The sequence below is a fragment of the Panthera uncia genome (genome assembly GCF_023721935.1).
Source record: "Panthera uncia isolate 11264 chromosome E2 unlocalized genomic scaffold, Puncia_PCG_1.0 HiC_scaffold_19, whole genome shotgun sequence".
In the NCBI taxonomy this organism is placed as follows: domain Eukaryota; kingdom Metazoa; phylum Chordata; class Mammalia; order Carnivora; family Felidae; genus Panthera; species Panthera uncia.
Window position 1 is genome coordinate 6,012,017 of NW_026057588.1, and position 16,549 is coordinate 6,028,565.

A 16,549-nucleotide genomic window follows, 5' to 3' on the forward strand; every position below is an offset into this window, starting at 1 on the left:
TGCCTAGGTGTGGACTAGCCAATCTTTAGTGTTGACTGCGTGATCTCAGTATAAAAGAGTCTCTATTAATGTCCCTTATTTCTTGAACACTGGTAAAAACACAACACACAAAAATCAAGTGGCAAAAGCAAAAAGCATACAAATAAGTTTAGATAGTTCACAATGAATAACTATACAGTCGGCTGCTTTCTAAATAGCATCTTGCAAAACATGCAGAGAGAGCAGAAAATAAGAAAACCACTGTTAGAAGAGAAAACACAGGTGGAAAAAAAACTTCATCCAAGGTTACAAGGGCTGCATTCAGTCATTCCACAAATCCTAATAAAATGCCTGGTAGGTACTGGCCACAGTGCTGGTGTTGGGGACACGTGAATGTATTATTCTGAGTTTACATTCTAGGTACGGAAAATACACTGAGCAAAGAAAAATGGGAGGCAGGGGCGCCTGGGTGACTCAGTCAGTTAAGTGTCTGACTTCAGCTCAGGTCATGATCTCACGGTCCATGAGTTCGAGCCCCGCATCAGGCTCTGTGCTGACAGCCTGCTTTGGATTCTGTGTCTCCCTCTCTCTCTGCCCCTCCCCCACTCATGCTCTGTCTCTCTCTCTCAAAAATCAATATCGAAAAAAAAGAAAAAAGGGAGACAGCTGCGAATTATGAGAGGTGGTTAGAAGAAGCAAAGGAGATGAAGAGAGGTGGAGGAAATGAGGATACACTGTGGAGTAAGACAAGTCTTACCACTGAGTTCAAAATGGGAGGGGAAAGCACATGAAGAATTAAGGTTCACTCCTAAATATTTTGCTGGAGTCAAGAGGTAGGTGGAAACTTTCTTCAAGAGGGTGGATGTTACTGAGGTTCAGAATGTGGGGGAAATAAGTGGACTTTCCGAAGCATATAAACATTTTGATTTTTATTAGACGGCAAGGTGCCAGTACCCAGTTGGATAGAAAAATGTTGAGAACTGGCCTGAGTGGACACAGCGATGTGGAAAATATCCGTATGTAAATTTTTAAGGATAAAGGATAAGCTGAGGTCGTGTTCAGAGCGCAAAGACTGAAACAAAGTTGAGGCAAAGGACCAAGATGTTAGTTGCTCAAACATTCAGACTTCCGGTTTGGAAGAGTCCCACCAAAGGAAGCAAACGGACTATGGTGGTCAAGGGCAGAAGCAGATGCTTGTTATGAACAAACATCTCAGGCAATTCAGAATGTTGGACCCTCAGTGTTTGAGTTTGACATTTCTGTGATACTCTTGGGTGGTCGTCCGCTTTCTAAAATTTACCCCTTTCTTCATTCTTCAGAGCACCATCACCCTGGCCATACATTTAAGGAACAGACTCTTATCTCCACACTCCCAACTTTTAGTCTAGCTGGGGCACATTCCTGAAGAAAGGGGCAAAGGTGAGAGAGAATGACCATCCAGGAAATTCCACCAGACTGGTGGACACGCAGACTTCTCCAGGGACAGATGTGCTTCCATACGGAAGAAGAAGACCATCACCTTCCGTCGCACTCTGCAAGCTGTACCTGTACAGATGTCACATCTGATTTCCTCCCATTTTGACACCCCTAAGGCACTGATCCCTCATCTTGCAATGGACTGCGTCTTCTTCCATAATTCTGCATTTCTGTCTCCATGTTGGCCTCAGTTAAGCAGCCTTTAGGACCACTTGCCTCCTTCTGAACCAAGACTCGGGCCACTGGTACGTTGTTTTTCCCACAGCCTCAGGCCCTTCCTTATTATTGCTACACAGCTGCCACCAGGTAGAAATTAAGACAACCCAGACCTGAAAAAACAAAACAACAAAAAACCCCTACCATTCATCATGCTACCTCAACTAGTTCAATTACCAATACCTAAAGTCTAAACAGTCAGCCTGGCAATAAAAGTTAATATCGCCTTAGGGTGCCTGGGGGGCTCGGTCGGTTAAGTGTCCGACTTCGGCTCAGGTCGTGATCTCACAGTTTGTGAGTTCGGGTCCTGCATCGGGCTCTCCCCTAATGATGTGGAGCCTGCTTGGGATTCTCTCTCTCCCACCCCGCCCCCGTCCCTCCCCAACTCGTGCTTTCTCTCTCTCAAATAAATAAACTTAAAAATAAAAAAGATAACATTGCCTTGATCACCCCATTTACCTGTTTCCATTCCAGTGCTGCCCCCACAAATACCCTCTGACACTGGCCTCTGTGAGGCTTCAGGCTGCTCTGTGGCAGTCTTGGCCATGGCCTTGCAGATTTCTTACTATTTATGCCTCTCTTCTTTGCCCTTCATTACCTTCTTTATTTAAAATCAAGGTATGCGCCCACATATCGTGGCGTTATTCCCCAGGCTCTCTATATAACTGTAGGTTCTATTTCCTCTAGATTTCCACAGTATCACACCTTTGCTAATCATTTTGACATGTAACCTCAACCTTGAATTCTAGCAACAATACTATGTGTTCAAAACCTGTATTGCATACAGATTTTCTAATCAACCAGGCTGAGAGAGAAAGGCCTGGATGCATGCATTATACACATGGTCTCCAACAAAAGCCTTGGATTTAAGAAATGTTTGAAAAATAGATACGATGTTTTCAAGGCTGAGTTTCAGTGCTGTGGGCACAAAGCACTAAGAGAATTCATAGAAGGAAAACAAGCAGTCAGAGACCATTTCATGAAAAGAGAATTCAAAGTGCAGCAATACACACACGCGCGCGCGCGCGCACACACACACACACACACACACTTATATGAATGGGAAGACAACACTAAGATCATATCCCTGTCCCTTAGTTTATATCTTTCTTGCTGAATCAGCAACTCCCGACGACGTTTATGGCTCTTACTTTCCTGAAAGACATTTTTGTTCTGTTTTTGGAAAACCAGCCTCTCTTAGATCTTCCAACCTCACCACCTCTTTCTTAATTTCCATTGCTCTTTCTTTCTTCTTTTATATTTAAGAGAGAGAGAGAGAGAAACAGAGTGTAAGCAGGGGAGGAGCAGAGGAGAGGGAGATACAGAATCCAAAGCAGGCTCCAGGCTCCCACCTGTCAGCACAGAGCCGGAAGTGGGGCTCAAATCTACAAACCATGAGATCATGACCTGAGCTGAAGTCAGATGCTTAACTAAGCCACCCAGGTGCCCCCCATTCTTAACCTTCTATAGTACTCATTTTTCTAAACCGTTAGAAGACACTAAACTTAAGGGGAAAAAAAGAGGAAGGTGGAAGAAATTTTCTTCTAGAGAAAGTGATTTTAGTTCCTTACTAAAAAGTCTGAATTCATTCAGGAGTTTCTGTGAACTTAGGAGTCTCTGTTGAAAATAAAAGCTTAACTCACAAATTAAAGGGAAAGTTTAAGGACAGGAGAACAGAACAAGAAATGGAAAACAGAATCTTTGGACAACTTCCGAGTGGGGAAAGAGAAGTGTCTCATTAGTTCATTCAGGTTGCTAGAACAAAAACCGACAGAAATGTATTTCATATTTTTGGAGGCTGGGAAGTCCCAGATCAGGGTACCAGCAGATTGGGTGTCTGGTGAGGCCTGCTTCCTCGTGGGCAGTACCTTCTAGTTACAACCTAATATGGCAGAAAGGGCAGGACCGTCATGACCTAATCACCTCTCAAAGGCCACATCTCATAACACCATCACCTTGGGGATTAGGATTTCAACACCTGAATCTCGAGAGGACACAAACATTTAGTCTAGAACAAGAAGCTAAGAAGCCATGGAAACACAGAGATCAGATTACAGTGTGGACACAGCATCCAAAGCGAGGCTGAATGCTGGGAAGGGAAATCACTAGTTTGCAATGGGGCAGTTACATGAACCAATTGGAAGACTATTTTGAATTCAAAGAGCTACGTTTGGAGTAACACTTAGAAGGTGGAATTTCATAGCAATGGAAGTGTGGAAGAAGTAGTTAGAGACACTGCAACAATGGACAAAAAAGACTTGAGAACTGTAGGAAGAAGAGAACTAAGCAAACAATGACAAAAATCAAGATGGGAATGCCCGGCTGGCTCAGTCAGTACATCATGTGACTCTTGATCTCAGGGTCATAATTTTGAGCCCCACATTGGATGTAGAGATTACTTAAAAATAAAATCTTAGGGGCGCCTGGGTGGCTCAGCCGGTTGAGTGTCCCATTTCGGCTCAGGTCATGATCTCACAGCTCACAAGTTCAAGCCCCACGTCAGGCTCTGTGCTGACAGCTCAGAGCCTGGAGCCTGCTTCTCCCTCTCTCTCTGCCCCTCCCCTGCTTGTACTCTGTCTCTGTCTCTGTCTCTCAAAAATAAATAAAACATTAAAAATAATAATAATAAAATCTTTTAAAAAAATTAAGATGTACATCAAATAAACAGGGGTCGGCTCTTGGAAGAAGAAAAGGGGCATATTTTCCTATCGACTCCTACAAAGAAGCTCTCATCAGGGAAGGATATGAGGGGCAGCTGTTTAGACATCCTCAGACACTCTCACAGCCCTGGAACCTTCCCTGGCTCGTGAGAATGTGACCTCCTCAGCCATTCACCTTGCTGTTGTCACTTGCTCACCTGGACTGGTTCCACTGCGGACTTCCTCTTCTATCGCCCACGGTTCTTCCCCTTATTTAGCTTGGAGAGCGCGTCTGGTTTGTTGGCTTGATGCCCTGCCCATGGGAGAGACAGGACACTTGGAGATGGGCTGGGGTGTGTCGGGATGGGAGGACGCTACACGTGAGGGGCTGAGGCAGTTTTCGCATCTGCACGGCAGGGTTCTTCTCTCACAGGAGTGGACACGTTATGCACTCTTGTCTGAAGCCAGAGAAGGACCCGAGAATCTACCACTGGAAAGCGCTGCAGATACTCTGAAGTGTTAAGCAGCTGACAGAGGAAAGGCCACTGATGGGGAGTCTCTGAATGACAGGGGGGCTGTCCTCACCCACTGACACCAGGTTCCTGTAGTCCTCCAACATCACGTCCCGGCAGGTTCTTCTGGGTGGGGGCCAGGAGCTGCCACTCCTCCCACATGAAGTCCATGGTCACATCCTCCAGTGTCAGTAACTCCTGTAATAACATGGTCCTGTTTAATAGAAGTGTTTCCCTTTTATTTATTTTTTTAAGATTTTATTTTTTCTTGGGGTGCCTGGGTGGCTCAGTTGGGTAAGCGTATGACTTCAGCTCAGGTCATGATCTCATAGTTCGTGGGTTCGAGCCCCATGTCAGGCTCTAGGCTGACAGCTCGGAACCCGGAGCCTGCTTCCGATTCTGTGTCTTTCTCTCTCTCTGCCCCTCCAGACGCAGGGCTCGAACCCATGAACTGTGAGATTATGACCTGAGCCAAAGTCAGATGCTTAACCAACTGATCCACTCAGGAGCTCCACAAGCAGTTTTTTAAAAACCACTTTGTAGGGGCACCTGGATGGCTCAGTCAGTTAAGCATCCAACTTTGGTTCAGGTCATGATTCACGGTTTGTGAGTTCGAGCCCCACATCAGGCTCTGTGCTAACAGCTCGGAGCCTGGAGGCCACTTTGGATTCTATGTCTCCCTCTCTCTGCCCCTTCCCCGCTCACACTCTGTCTCTCTCTCAAAAATAAATAAACATTAAAAACTATTTTAAATCAGTCTGTAGAAGGAAAATACTATTGGGATATTCTGCATTTATACATTCAATAGTCCATTTATTTGACAAATCAGAAATTTCTGTAATAAGTAGATATGACATTCTCTTGCCAACCAAGAATCATATACATGGGAGTACTTACTTGCCAAACATTATACACTTGCCAAACATTAATCTTGATATTAAGATTAATAAAACAAGATTAATCAATATTAATAAAACAAGATTAATAAAACATATTATTACACTCATCAAGGGCCTTCCCAGACTTGGTGGATCTGAATTAACCATGTGGAGACAAGAGATGCCAGAATTACAAGATATGTCATGTTTAATAAGTGTGTTTAAAATGTTCTAAGGAATTTTTAAAAAGTGTTGCAAGGTAGGGCACCTGGGTGGCACAGTCAGTTAAGTGTCTGATTCTTGGTTTCAGCTCAGGTCGTGATCTCCCAGTTCGTGGGTTCGAGCCCCCACATCAGGCTCTGAGCCAACAGTGTGGGGCCTGCTTGGGATTCTCTCTCTGCACCCCCTCTCAGAATAAATAAATAAACATCTTTTTAAAATGTCGCCAGGAGTATTTTAAAATGTCTAAGGAACAGGAACTATAAAGAGACAGGTAGGCAGAATTGAGGAACAGTACATCTGAAAAAAAGAAACACCCCCACAGGTTGAAAGCATATTAGAGGCACTGAAGGGATAATTAGTGAACTAGAAATTACCCAAAATGCAGCAGAGCTACTGCAGCTGGGCAGAATATTCCGAAAGACCATGATAATTTGCTAGCGGGACTCAGAGCTCACTGAAACCTGTTACAGCTTATGATAGTTAAAGGATACAGGTTAACATGAGCCAAGAAAAGTGGCGCAAAGGGCAGAGCACAGCAAAGTCCCAGACACGGAGCTTCCAGATGACCTCCCACAATGGAGCCACGGGCAGTGTTACTTCCTCAGCATGCACCTGCGACAGAAGGCAGGGGAAACTGCCAACAGAAAACTCCCGAGCCTTGATGTCTGCTCCGTGTGGGGGCTCAATCAGCTGGGCAGGACACACGCATGTCCGCCTTCAGTCTCCAGCCTCTCCAGGGGTGCACGGACACACAGCCGCCCTCCAAGTCACGCTGTGGCTTTTCCTTGGCTGTTTTAATCTCTATTCTTTCTATCATAAATGTAACCTTGAGTATAAAAGGCTTTCTGAGTTCTGAGTCTTCTTAGCAAATTAGCATACCTGAGGGTGGTCTTGGGGACCTGCAAGGTAAAAGGGAACTCACTTGTTTGCTGAATATACATACGATATATGCATAAATATTAACTATTAAATATACATATATATTGGGCGCCTTGGTGGCTCAGTCGGTTAAGCGTCTGACTTCAGCTCAGGTCATGACCTCGGGAGTCCATTCTCGTCGGGTTCTGTGCTGACAGCTCAGAGCCTGGAGCCTGCTTCCGATCTGTGTCTCCTGCTCTCTCTGCCCCTCCCCCTCTCACGCTCTGTCCTCCCCCCCAAATAAATGAACATTAAAAAATTTTTTTAATAAAAATGAATTAAAAAAAGAAAAAGAAACCTGGACCAGATACCACATGAGGACACAGGGAGAAGGTGGCACGTACAAGTCGAGGAAAGACCTCGGAAGGAACCAACCGTGGGGACCTTGATCTCAGACTTTAGCCTCCAGAGTTGTGAGAAATGTCTGCTGCGTAAGCCAGCCAGTCTGTGCTCTGCTATGACAGCCCGAGAAGACTAATACACCCACCCCACTGAGCCAGACAAGGCAGTGACCCATGTAGACCCAAGCCCTTAGACCTTAGGATCCTCACTCGTCACCCTGTGCCACAGCTGAGAACGTGGCACCTGGACCGAGGGGAAAATGATGAGGCTTCAAAGGTAGAAAAGCAGTTCCCTAAAATACACGAAGATGGAAATGGAGCATTCCAGAGTCTAAGTAACCAACAATGCCATTATCATCTGGCAGTCAGCACGCTTAGTAATTGTTACGATTTTTATGAAGGTGAGGGGTGGAGCCTAGAGGATGTAAACAGACATGGCCTTCTCAAAGAGGACCATCTGGAATTACCTATCCTACTAAAATGTTTTATTTACCTGGGACGCCAGCCTCGGAAAGGTGAGTCAGCACCTGGGCCTCAGGGTTCGAGGCAGGCCTGGGCAGCCCCTTCAGGGACCCCGACTGAAGGTTCAAGGACAAAGACACGGGCCACGAGAGGCGGTGCAGATTCGCGACACGAAGAGTGGAGATGACCTGAAGCCTGAGCCGAACAAGAGTCCATTTCTGATTCTTTGAAGAGCATCTGTCCCAAATCCATCCTTCCAGAGGCCATTATTTTGCATGTTTTGTTCAGCAGTGTGTACCCCATGTCTACAACAGTGCCTGGCACAGTGTAGGCGCTCAAAAAAACATCTGTTGCAGTAAATTCCTCAAAAACCCAGTGTTTGGAATTCAATGATGAGACAGCCACTTGATGACAAATTTCCACTTTTTTCCCTTGTAATCAGCACTCCGCTTTTAAGCTGGACAGATCTTTCCTGAAGCAAGGGAAAGAACCCTGAGTACAGGAGAGAGGACAAGGCCCCGTTCCCAGGACAGTGAGCGTGATGAAGCTACGTGTCCCAGTTCATCACATCACAAAGGAGCTGGGATCCCTGAGATAAAAGCTCTAACAGGGGGCAGACTGTGGAGCGAGGGTCAGGGCGCTTCACAGCATCAAAAGAATCTCACCTCCACCCATCTAACGCACTGTCCTCCTTTTTGGAGGTGACGTCATTTTCTATCAATTGGGCTTGCTCTGAGGATCCTATTCCTTCTCTGATCTGCCCTTTCTCTATTGCCAGGGGCCTCTATTCAGGATTCTTTTTTTTTCTTTTTATAATTTTCTGATCTTTGAAATTTCTTTCCCATAGCTCCTTTCCTTAAGTGAACAAAAATCCGCTTGATTGATTAGTCTAGTGGGTCATTCATTTAGGGCACACATTTACTTTCAGTCGCCTTACAAAGCCATGGGATTTGTTTCCAGTCTGCTATGGGCTGGGGAATATGCGAAAATCTATAAACTATCTGGGTAGGGATTTATAATCCAGGTAGAAAGAAAGTATCTTTTAACAAAGAATCCACATCCTATTTTACACATGTAAAACCAACTGAGTCTTTTCCCCATCCCTGTCCAAATAATAACATGACCCTCGAGCAAGAAATTACCATGATACTTTGTACCTTTTACCTTATGTCCCTTTCAACTAATGTAGGTGTATCTATCCTCTGATTACGTGTGCTGGAAGGTCAAAGTGCTATATGCATGTAATTCAGTTTAAAAAGAAAAAAAAAACACTTCAAAGGCAGCAAGGATTCTTATTTAGTTCACTACTGTCAGCATCTGTAGATCATGTATGGAAATAGCTAATGAAAGGTTTTCTGAGCAGTGTGTGTACCGGCTGGGAACTGTCTTCTAGGCAAAGAACTTGACGGATATGTTATTCAGGAGTTCCGAGTAGTTGTTCCTTTGGGGGATATTTACAAAGTCAAACGCATCCAAATATGCCACGGTACAACACTGAATTAAATGTATTCAGCTTCCTTTTGAAGGACTTCAGTGGTCTAAAATTAACCGAATAAATTTAGAACCAAAATAATACAGGAGCTAACCAAATACTGATCCTGGGTGGGAATGAAAGGTTCATGCGCCCCCCCAGAAAAGGGGGGGTGCACTGTTACAGTTCTAACCACTGATGTGCACCATCTACCACCTCCTTTGAATTAAGGAGTCACCATCACATCAATTAGGAGTCTGATTCAAGGTATATTGTCCTGAAATGCTCACTGTGTGGAATGAGTCTAGACTTCTGGCAGAAATCTCTGAAATATTCACTTTCACAGGGCGTATTCGCTGGATGTGTTTGCTGCTATTTTGCTGAAGACATTCCACAGTTGGTGTGCTCAGAGTCCTTTTTTTCTGTAGGATTTCCCCAGCCTGAGGATGCTTCAGTGACAGTCCTGCCACAGTCACTGCCTTCAAAGCTCTTCCAACAGTTTCTCTCCTGTGGGAACCGTCTGGCACCTAGTGAGGTCTTCTCTCTGGGGAAGGACTTTCCCACAGTCATTATATTTCTACCAGCTATGAGCTCACTGCTGATATGGGACCCGTGAGACACCTGGTAGGCTCTATCTTTCCACAAAGGCTTTCCAGATCTTTATTCTATTTGTCTTTTTATACTATTCCCGGGCTTCACACTATGCGTCTCAGTATACGCCTGTCAGCCACACACTGACCTGGCAGGTTTTATTCAGGGGCTTTCCACCTAGATTGTATCACACTTTATGCCTGTGTGCTTTTTCCTGTGCAAACTCGGTTATCTGCTGGTGGTGCACATCTAGCACCTGGCTGTCCCACCGTGGCTGTGTTCCTATTTGCTAGGAGCCCGCAGAGGCGTAACGAAGTCTGAGCCGCTACAGAAGGCATTGGCCTGGACACGTTAACAGGGTCTTTCTCCTGCGTGCTATCACTTGAACGTGATGGGCTGTGGCTCTCTGAGAAAGGATTCCCCACCGTGACTGGACGTACACCTTTCTCTCTTGCGTGCAACATTCCCTTATGGTAAACGAGGCAAGACAGGTGGGAGAAAGCCTTCCCACAGTCAGTGCACCTGTAGGGCCTCTCTCCTGTATGAGTCCTCCGGTGTCTGTTAAGGCACGACTTATCTCTAAAGGCCTTCCCGCAGTCACCGCAGGTATAGGGTTTCTCTCCTGTGTGAATCCTCCTGTGGTTAATGAGACCGGACTTGTGGGAACAGGATTTTCCACACTCACTACACACAAAGGGCGTCTTTCCAGTGTGAAATCGCTGATGGGATATGAGGCAGGTCTTCTGGCTAAAGCCTTTCCCACATTCAGTGCATACATAGGGTTTCTCTCCAGTGTGAATGCGTTGATGTTTAAGGAGATTGCCCTTCTGAATGAAGCCTTTTCCACAGTCACTGCATACGTAAGGTTTCTCCCCAGTGTGCGTCCGCTGGTGTACGATGAGATTGCCCTTCTGAATGAAGCCTTTCCCACAATCACTGCATATATACGGTTTCTCTCCTGTATGAGTCTTCTGATGGGCGTTGAGCTGCGACTTCCAGCGGAATGTTTTGTCACATTGGGTGCATTCGTAAGGTTTTTCTCCTGTGTGAGTTCTCTGGTGTTCAATGAGCCTGGACTTTCTGGAAAATGCCTTGTCACACAGACTGCATCCATGGGGCTTCTCTCCCGTGTGAACTCTCTGATGGTTAATGAGCCGAGACTTCTTGAAGAAGCCTTTTCCACACTCACTGCACACATAGGGTTTCTCTCCTGTGTGAGTTTTCTGATGCACAAGGAGCCGTGATTTCTTGGGGAATGATCTGTCACATTCAGTGCACGCGTACCGCCTCTCTCCTATGTGCGTTTTCTGGTGTTCGGTGAGCCTGGACTTTCTGGAAAAGGCTTTGCCGCATATGCTGCATCCATGAGGCTTCTCTCCTGTGTGCACTCTCTGATGATCTGTGAGCCGAGACTTCTTGAAGAAGCCCTTTCCACACTCACCACATACGTGGGGTTTCTCTGTCTTTTGAGTTCTCTGATGCTTGATGAATTGGGAATTTGTATTGGCAGAATTTCCACATTCAGGAAATTTAATTTCAATACAATACTGGTCATGCTTTGTACGGGAAAAGGATTTCATGTCCCCATTAACCTCAGTCAGGTTCTTTACTTCGTAGCTTCTGTTCCGGTTAACTGAACTTAAATTTGACTTCAGTGTTTTCCCATGTAAGTCAAAGATGTCATGACTTTGCCTTACAGGAAAATTACTTTTACTCCGATGAACAGTGTTTCCAAATGCATTATGTTCATGGCATTGTTTCATTCCCTTTGGACATCTTTGATTTTGCAAGTGCCCCTGTAGATGGCCACCATCTTTCTTGATCTCTAGGAAAGAAGAGAAGAATGAATCTTTCCATGAGCTTGATATATCAGCTTGATATACACTAAAACTATTTCTCAAGTGGATCTGTGTAGGTTGGTTCCTTATTGACAACCCTATGACCTCATTTTAAAGAAACTCCAGGAAATATGTTTGTTATCATTTGAACAAAGGTTAAGCACAATAATATAAGCAAAGAAAAAAGGGAAGAATAGTCAGTGCATAAATAAGGTTAGATCACTCAAAATGAATAAACATAGATTTGGCTCCTTTCTAACTGTGACCTTACAAAGCATGCTAAGAAAGTACAATAAAACCAAGTTCCCAGAGGAGATAGAAGGATATCCGTTTTAAAATGTCGTGGGACACATTCATACATCCATAAATCCTTAGGAAACTATGACCGTGTACCAGGCATTGTGCTGGTGATGAGGACATAGACACACATTTCCTGTTTCCACTGAGCATACGTTCTAGTTAGGAAAAACCAAATTAAGCAAGCAGTGACAGAGAAAGCTGCAAAGCTACAAACTGTGAAAAGTGGGTTCAGGGAGCAATGGAGAGGGAGGTGGAGGAAGTCAGAACATAATGTGGAGAGAGGAAAGACAAGACTCGCTCACAACTTCAACTTGGGGGGAATTAATACACGTGAGGAATCAGGTCTTATTCTGAAGTATTTGACCTGGGCCAATTGACAGGTGGGTAGTGACTTTTAATGAGATGGGAAATATTATTGGGGTTTGGAATGTGGGGAAATTAAGCGAGCGTATCAGCCTTCAGAGGCGTTTTGGATAGCTGATACAGACACGAAGAGCTTGATTGGATATGCAAATCCTAAGAAAGGTCTCAACTAGAAATAACAGTGTAGAAATCACCAGTGTATAAATGTCACATAAAGACAGGAAACTGGTTGGGTTCGCACTTGGATAAATGAGTACGTTGAAAGATGAAAGTACGGGACCATGTTTACAATTACTGGAACATTAGGAGTTTGGGTTTTTAAATGTTTATTTATTTATTTTTGAAAGAGAGAGTGTTGGGGGCGGCGGGGAGGCAGAGAGAGAGGGAGACAGAGAAACCCAAGCAGGCTCTGTGCCGTCATCACAGAACCCCATGCGGGACTCGAACTCACAAACCGTGAGAGCATGACCTGAGATGAAATCAAGAATTGGATGTTCAACTGACTGAGCCACCCAGGCGCGCCAGGAGTTTGGGTTTTAAACAGCCCATGGACTGGGGCGCCTGTATGGTTCAGTCAGTTAAGGGTCCACCTCTTGATTTCAGCTCTGGTCATGATCTCACGGTTTGTGAGATCGAGCTCCACATCGGGCTCTGTGCTGACAGTGCAGAGCCTGCTTGGGATTCTCTCTCTCCCTCTCTTTCTGCCCCTCCCCAGCTGTCTCTCTCAAAACAAATAAATGAACATTAAAAAAAAAAAAAAAAAGCCCATGGAGGAAGACAAATACCATATGATTTCACTCATATGTGAACTTTAAGAAACAAAAACAGGGGCGCCTGGGTGGCTCAGTCTGTTAAGTGTCCGACTCTTGCTTTCAGCTCAGGTCATAATCTCATGGTTCATGAGGTTGAGTCCCGGGTCAGGATCCATAATGACTATGGAGCCTGCTTAAGACTCTCTCCCTCTCTCTCTGCTCCTCCCCTGCTCGCAAGTGCATGCTCTCTCAAAAAAAGAAACAAAAATACACAAAGGGAAAAAAAAAAAAAAGAGAGAGAGACAAACCAAAAAAACATACTCTCAACTATAGAAAACAAACTGACGGTTACCAGAGGGGAGGAGGGTGGGGGTAGGTGAAATAGGTGAAGGGGATTAAGATTGCGTTTATCTATCATGATCAGCACTGAGTAGTGCGTCCAATTGTCGAATCACTGTATCGGACACCTGAAGTGAATATAACACCGTATGTTAACTATAGCGGAATTAAAACTAAAAATTTAATTAGAAACAAAAATACCAAAGGGGGAAAAAAAAACCCAGGGAGAAGCAACAAACATTGTCTACATTAATAAGGGAAATAAACATGCCCATAGTCAGGAAATTACAAGGGTTGTAGACACTCTGTGCCAGGAACCAGGGCAAAAGACCAAATACGTGTTTCTTACATCACAATACCACACGAGGGGCTGTCACCTTCTTCTGTCACATTTACATTTTGTACTTGCACACAAGGAATATTCCAACTGTTCCCATGTCAGTGTAATGAGCCCCCAAATCGACACCTTGCCCCCAATAGCATCTTTTTCCTAAATTCTTTTTTTTTTAAGTTTACTTTTTTATTTTGAGAGAGAGAGAGAGAATGAGCGGGGGTGAAGAGGGCAGAAAGAGAAGGAGAAAGAGAGAATCCCAAGCAGGTTCCATGCTGTCAGCACAGAGCCCGACACGGGGCTCAAACTCACGAACCGTGAGATCATGACCTGAGCCGAAATCGAGAGTCGGACGCTTAATGGACTGGGCCAGCCAGGTGCCCCTCTTTCAAAATTCTACATATACATCTTGGTTTCCATCGACCCTTCTCCCACTCTGCGTCACTGTGAGCCGTTTCCCCTCGGTTTCTAAAGTACTCCTAGCTTTACCGTTCACTGACAATTAACTTCACCCAGCCCAGAACTGTAGTGCAAGACGCCTCATTCAAAGCTGAACCTCCACGTTTTACATGCCAATTTGTCCCGTTTTCTTTTTTTTTTTATGTTTATTATTTATTTTTGAGAGAGACAGGAAGAGTGCACTCATGCATGCGAGCAGGGGAGGTGGAGAGAGAGAAGGGGGACAGAGGATCCAAAGTGGGCTCTGTATTGACAGCAGAGAGCCCGACGCAGGGCTCCGACTCACGAACCTGCAAGATCATGACCTGAGCCGAAGTCAGACACTCAACCAACTGAGCTGCCCAGAAGCCCCTGTTCTCTACTTTCTACTAAAATCCTACTTCTAGAATATATTGCTTTACTTCTTACTAAATTCAATTTCCTCCAGCACATATGAAGACTGTGGCTCAACCAATTAGGCTCAAGAGGGCCTGTTTTACAGCATCATATATAGACCAGCCCAGGCCATCACCCTGAAGCTAACAAAAACACACTCTCAAAAGAAAGGGTCTGGGAAACCCTGTGTTTAACAAATGGCCACCTTCTGATTCCTTGAGACAGAGAGACACACACACAGAGCATGAGTAGAGAGGGGCAGAGAGAAAGGGAGACAGAATCAGAAGCAGGCCCCAGGCTCTGAGCGATCAGCACAGAGCCCAACAATGGGCTTGAACTCACGGACGGCGAGATCATGACCTCAGAGGAAGTTGGACGTTTAACTGACTGAGCCACCCAGGCACCTCTGTCCAAGGCTCTTCTTAATCTGTCCACATACGACACGAGATATACTCAATCCATATTTCCATCTCTAGTCCTAAACTCTCCCTGGACTCCTCTGCCATATCCAAACGCAGCATGCTAGCCTGGACACGCGTGAGCACAGTCTGATGTACAATGTGCAAAACAGAACTCACGACTCCTCAACCCACACCTCCTCCTCCGCACGTCGTCTTCATCTCAGAAATGGAAACTCTACTCCTTCCGGACTCACACCGAAAGACTTCCTGTCATCCTGCTTCTGTGTCTTCTCTCGCAGCGTCTACGTACTTCAGTAGGAAATTATTTCTGCCCTCTTTATAAACACGTTCAGAAGCTGACCGACCCTCACCCTCTCTGCCCAGGTGTCCTGGACCATAGCAACAGGTTCCCAGCTGGACTTCAGCCCTCAGCCTGTCTGCTACCATCTCCTTTCTACAAAGTAGCCAAAGCCATCATTTTAAATAGAAGTGATTTTGTATTCATTCTCTACTGAAAACTCCCTAATGCTTTCTTATCTCGTTATTTAAAAATATCAAGTCCTTGGGGCGCCTGGGTGGCTCAGTTGTTTAAGTGACTGACTCTTGATTTCAGTTCAGGTCACGATCTCACTGTTCATGAGTTCAAGCCCCGCATTGGGCTCTGCGCTTACGGCACAGAGCCTGCTTGGGATTCTGTCTCTCCCTCTCTCTCTGCCCCTTCCCGGTCTGTCTTCTCTCTCTCTCTCTCTCTCAAAAATAAAAAAAATATTTTAAAAACATCAAGTCCTTGAAATGTGCTTCCAAGGTCATACACGAGATGTCTAATCTAACTCCAGCCGCTACCCCATTGCCCTTATCTCCATGTGATCACCAGCCACTGTCCCTCTGGCTCCCTTCCCTGTACTCACACCAGCTTCCCTGAGGTTCCTCACACATGTTCCTGCCTCAGGCCTTTGAACTTGCAATGATGTCCTCTGGCAGCTCAGTTCACCCGAGGCCCTCACACTCCTCATACAGCTGCTCAAAGGCGTCTTACCAAAGAGTTACTCCCATCCCTGAAGACCTAAGCTTAGAGGCCCCAGCTAGACTCCCAGCTCCTCCAGCAGCTCTGGGGCCTCGCACACAATTCCACTGCTGTCCCACCGATCTTCCCGGACTTTTCCCCACAAGACGTTACACTTATTTGCTTGTTTCGATCAACTTTGTTTCCCCTCGTACAAAGTCATCTCTGAAAATAATTTGTTATTGCTGTTGTTGCTCACGGCTGTCGGTGCCCACGTGTACAAGGCTACCAAAAAACCATTTAAGGTAATCAGAAAATATTTCAAACAATGAACCAAGGAAAGATCCTCATGTATGGAACACATTAAAAAGACTCCTTCATCCTATACACCAACAATGAAGCGACAGAAAGAGAAATCAAGGAATCGATCCCATTTACAGTTGCACCAAAAACCATAAAATACCTAGGAATAAATCTGACCAAAGAGGTGAAAAATCTACACACTGAAAACTAGAAAGCTTATGAAAGAAATTGAAGAAGACACAAAACATGGAAAAAGATTCCATGCTCCTGGATAGGCAGAAAAAATACTGTTAAAATGTCGATACTACCCAAAGCAATCTACATATTCAATGCAATCCTTATCAAAGTAACACCAGCATTCTTCACAGAGCTAGAACAAA

General features: G+C 45.1%; 1 protein-coding gene across 2 annotated transcripts in view; it reads right to left on the reverse strand.

The window, feature by feature from the left end:
• Nucleotides 1–16,549, reverse strand: part of LOC125915500 (zinc finger protein 432-like) — a 50,528-nt gene that overhangs the window by 22,308 nt on the left and 11,671 nt on the right. The window contains exons 4-6 of one of the 2 annotated variants that reach the window (XR_007455683.1): nucleotides 7,675–11,530; nucleotides 4,896–5,020; nucleotides 4,529–4,623 (exon numbers count right to left, since the gene is read on the reverse strand). The exons of the other annotated variant lie outside the window; for it this stretch is intronic. The gene's annotated coding sequence lies outside the window, so the exon portion shown is untranslated. The remainder of the gene's footprint in view (nucleotides 1–4,528; nucleotides 4,624–4,895; nucleotides 5,021–7,674; nucleotides 11,531–16,549) is intronic. 2 annotated transcript variants of the gene reach the window in all.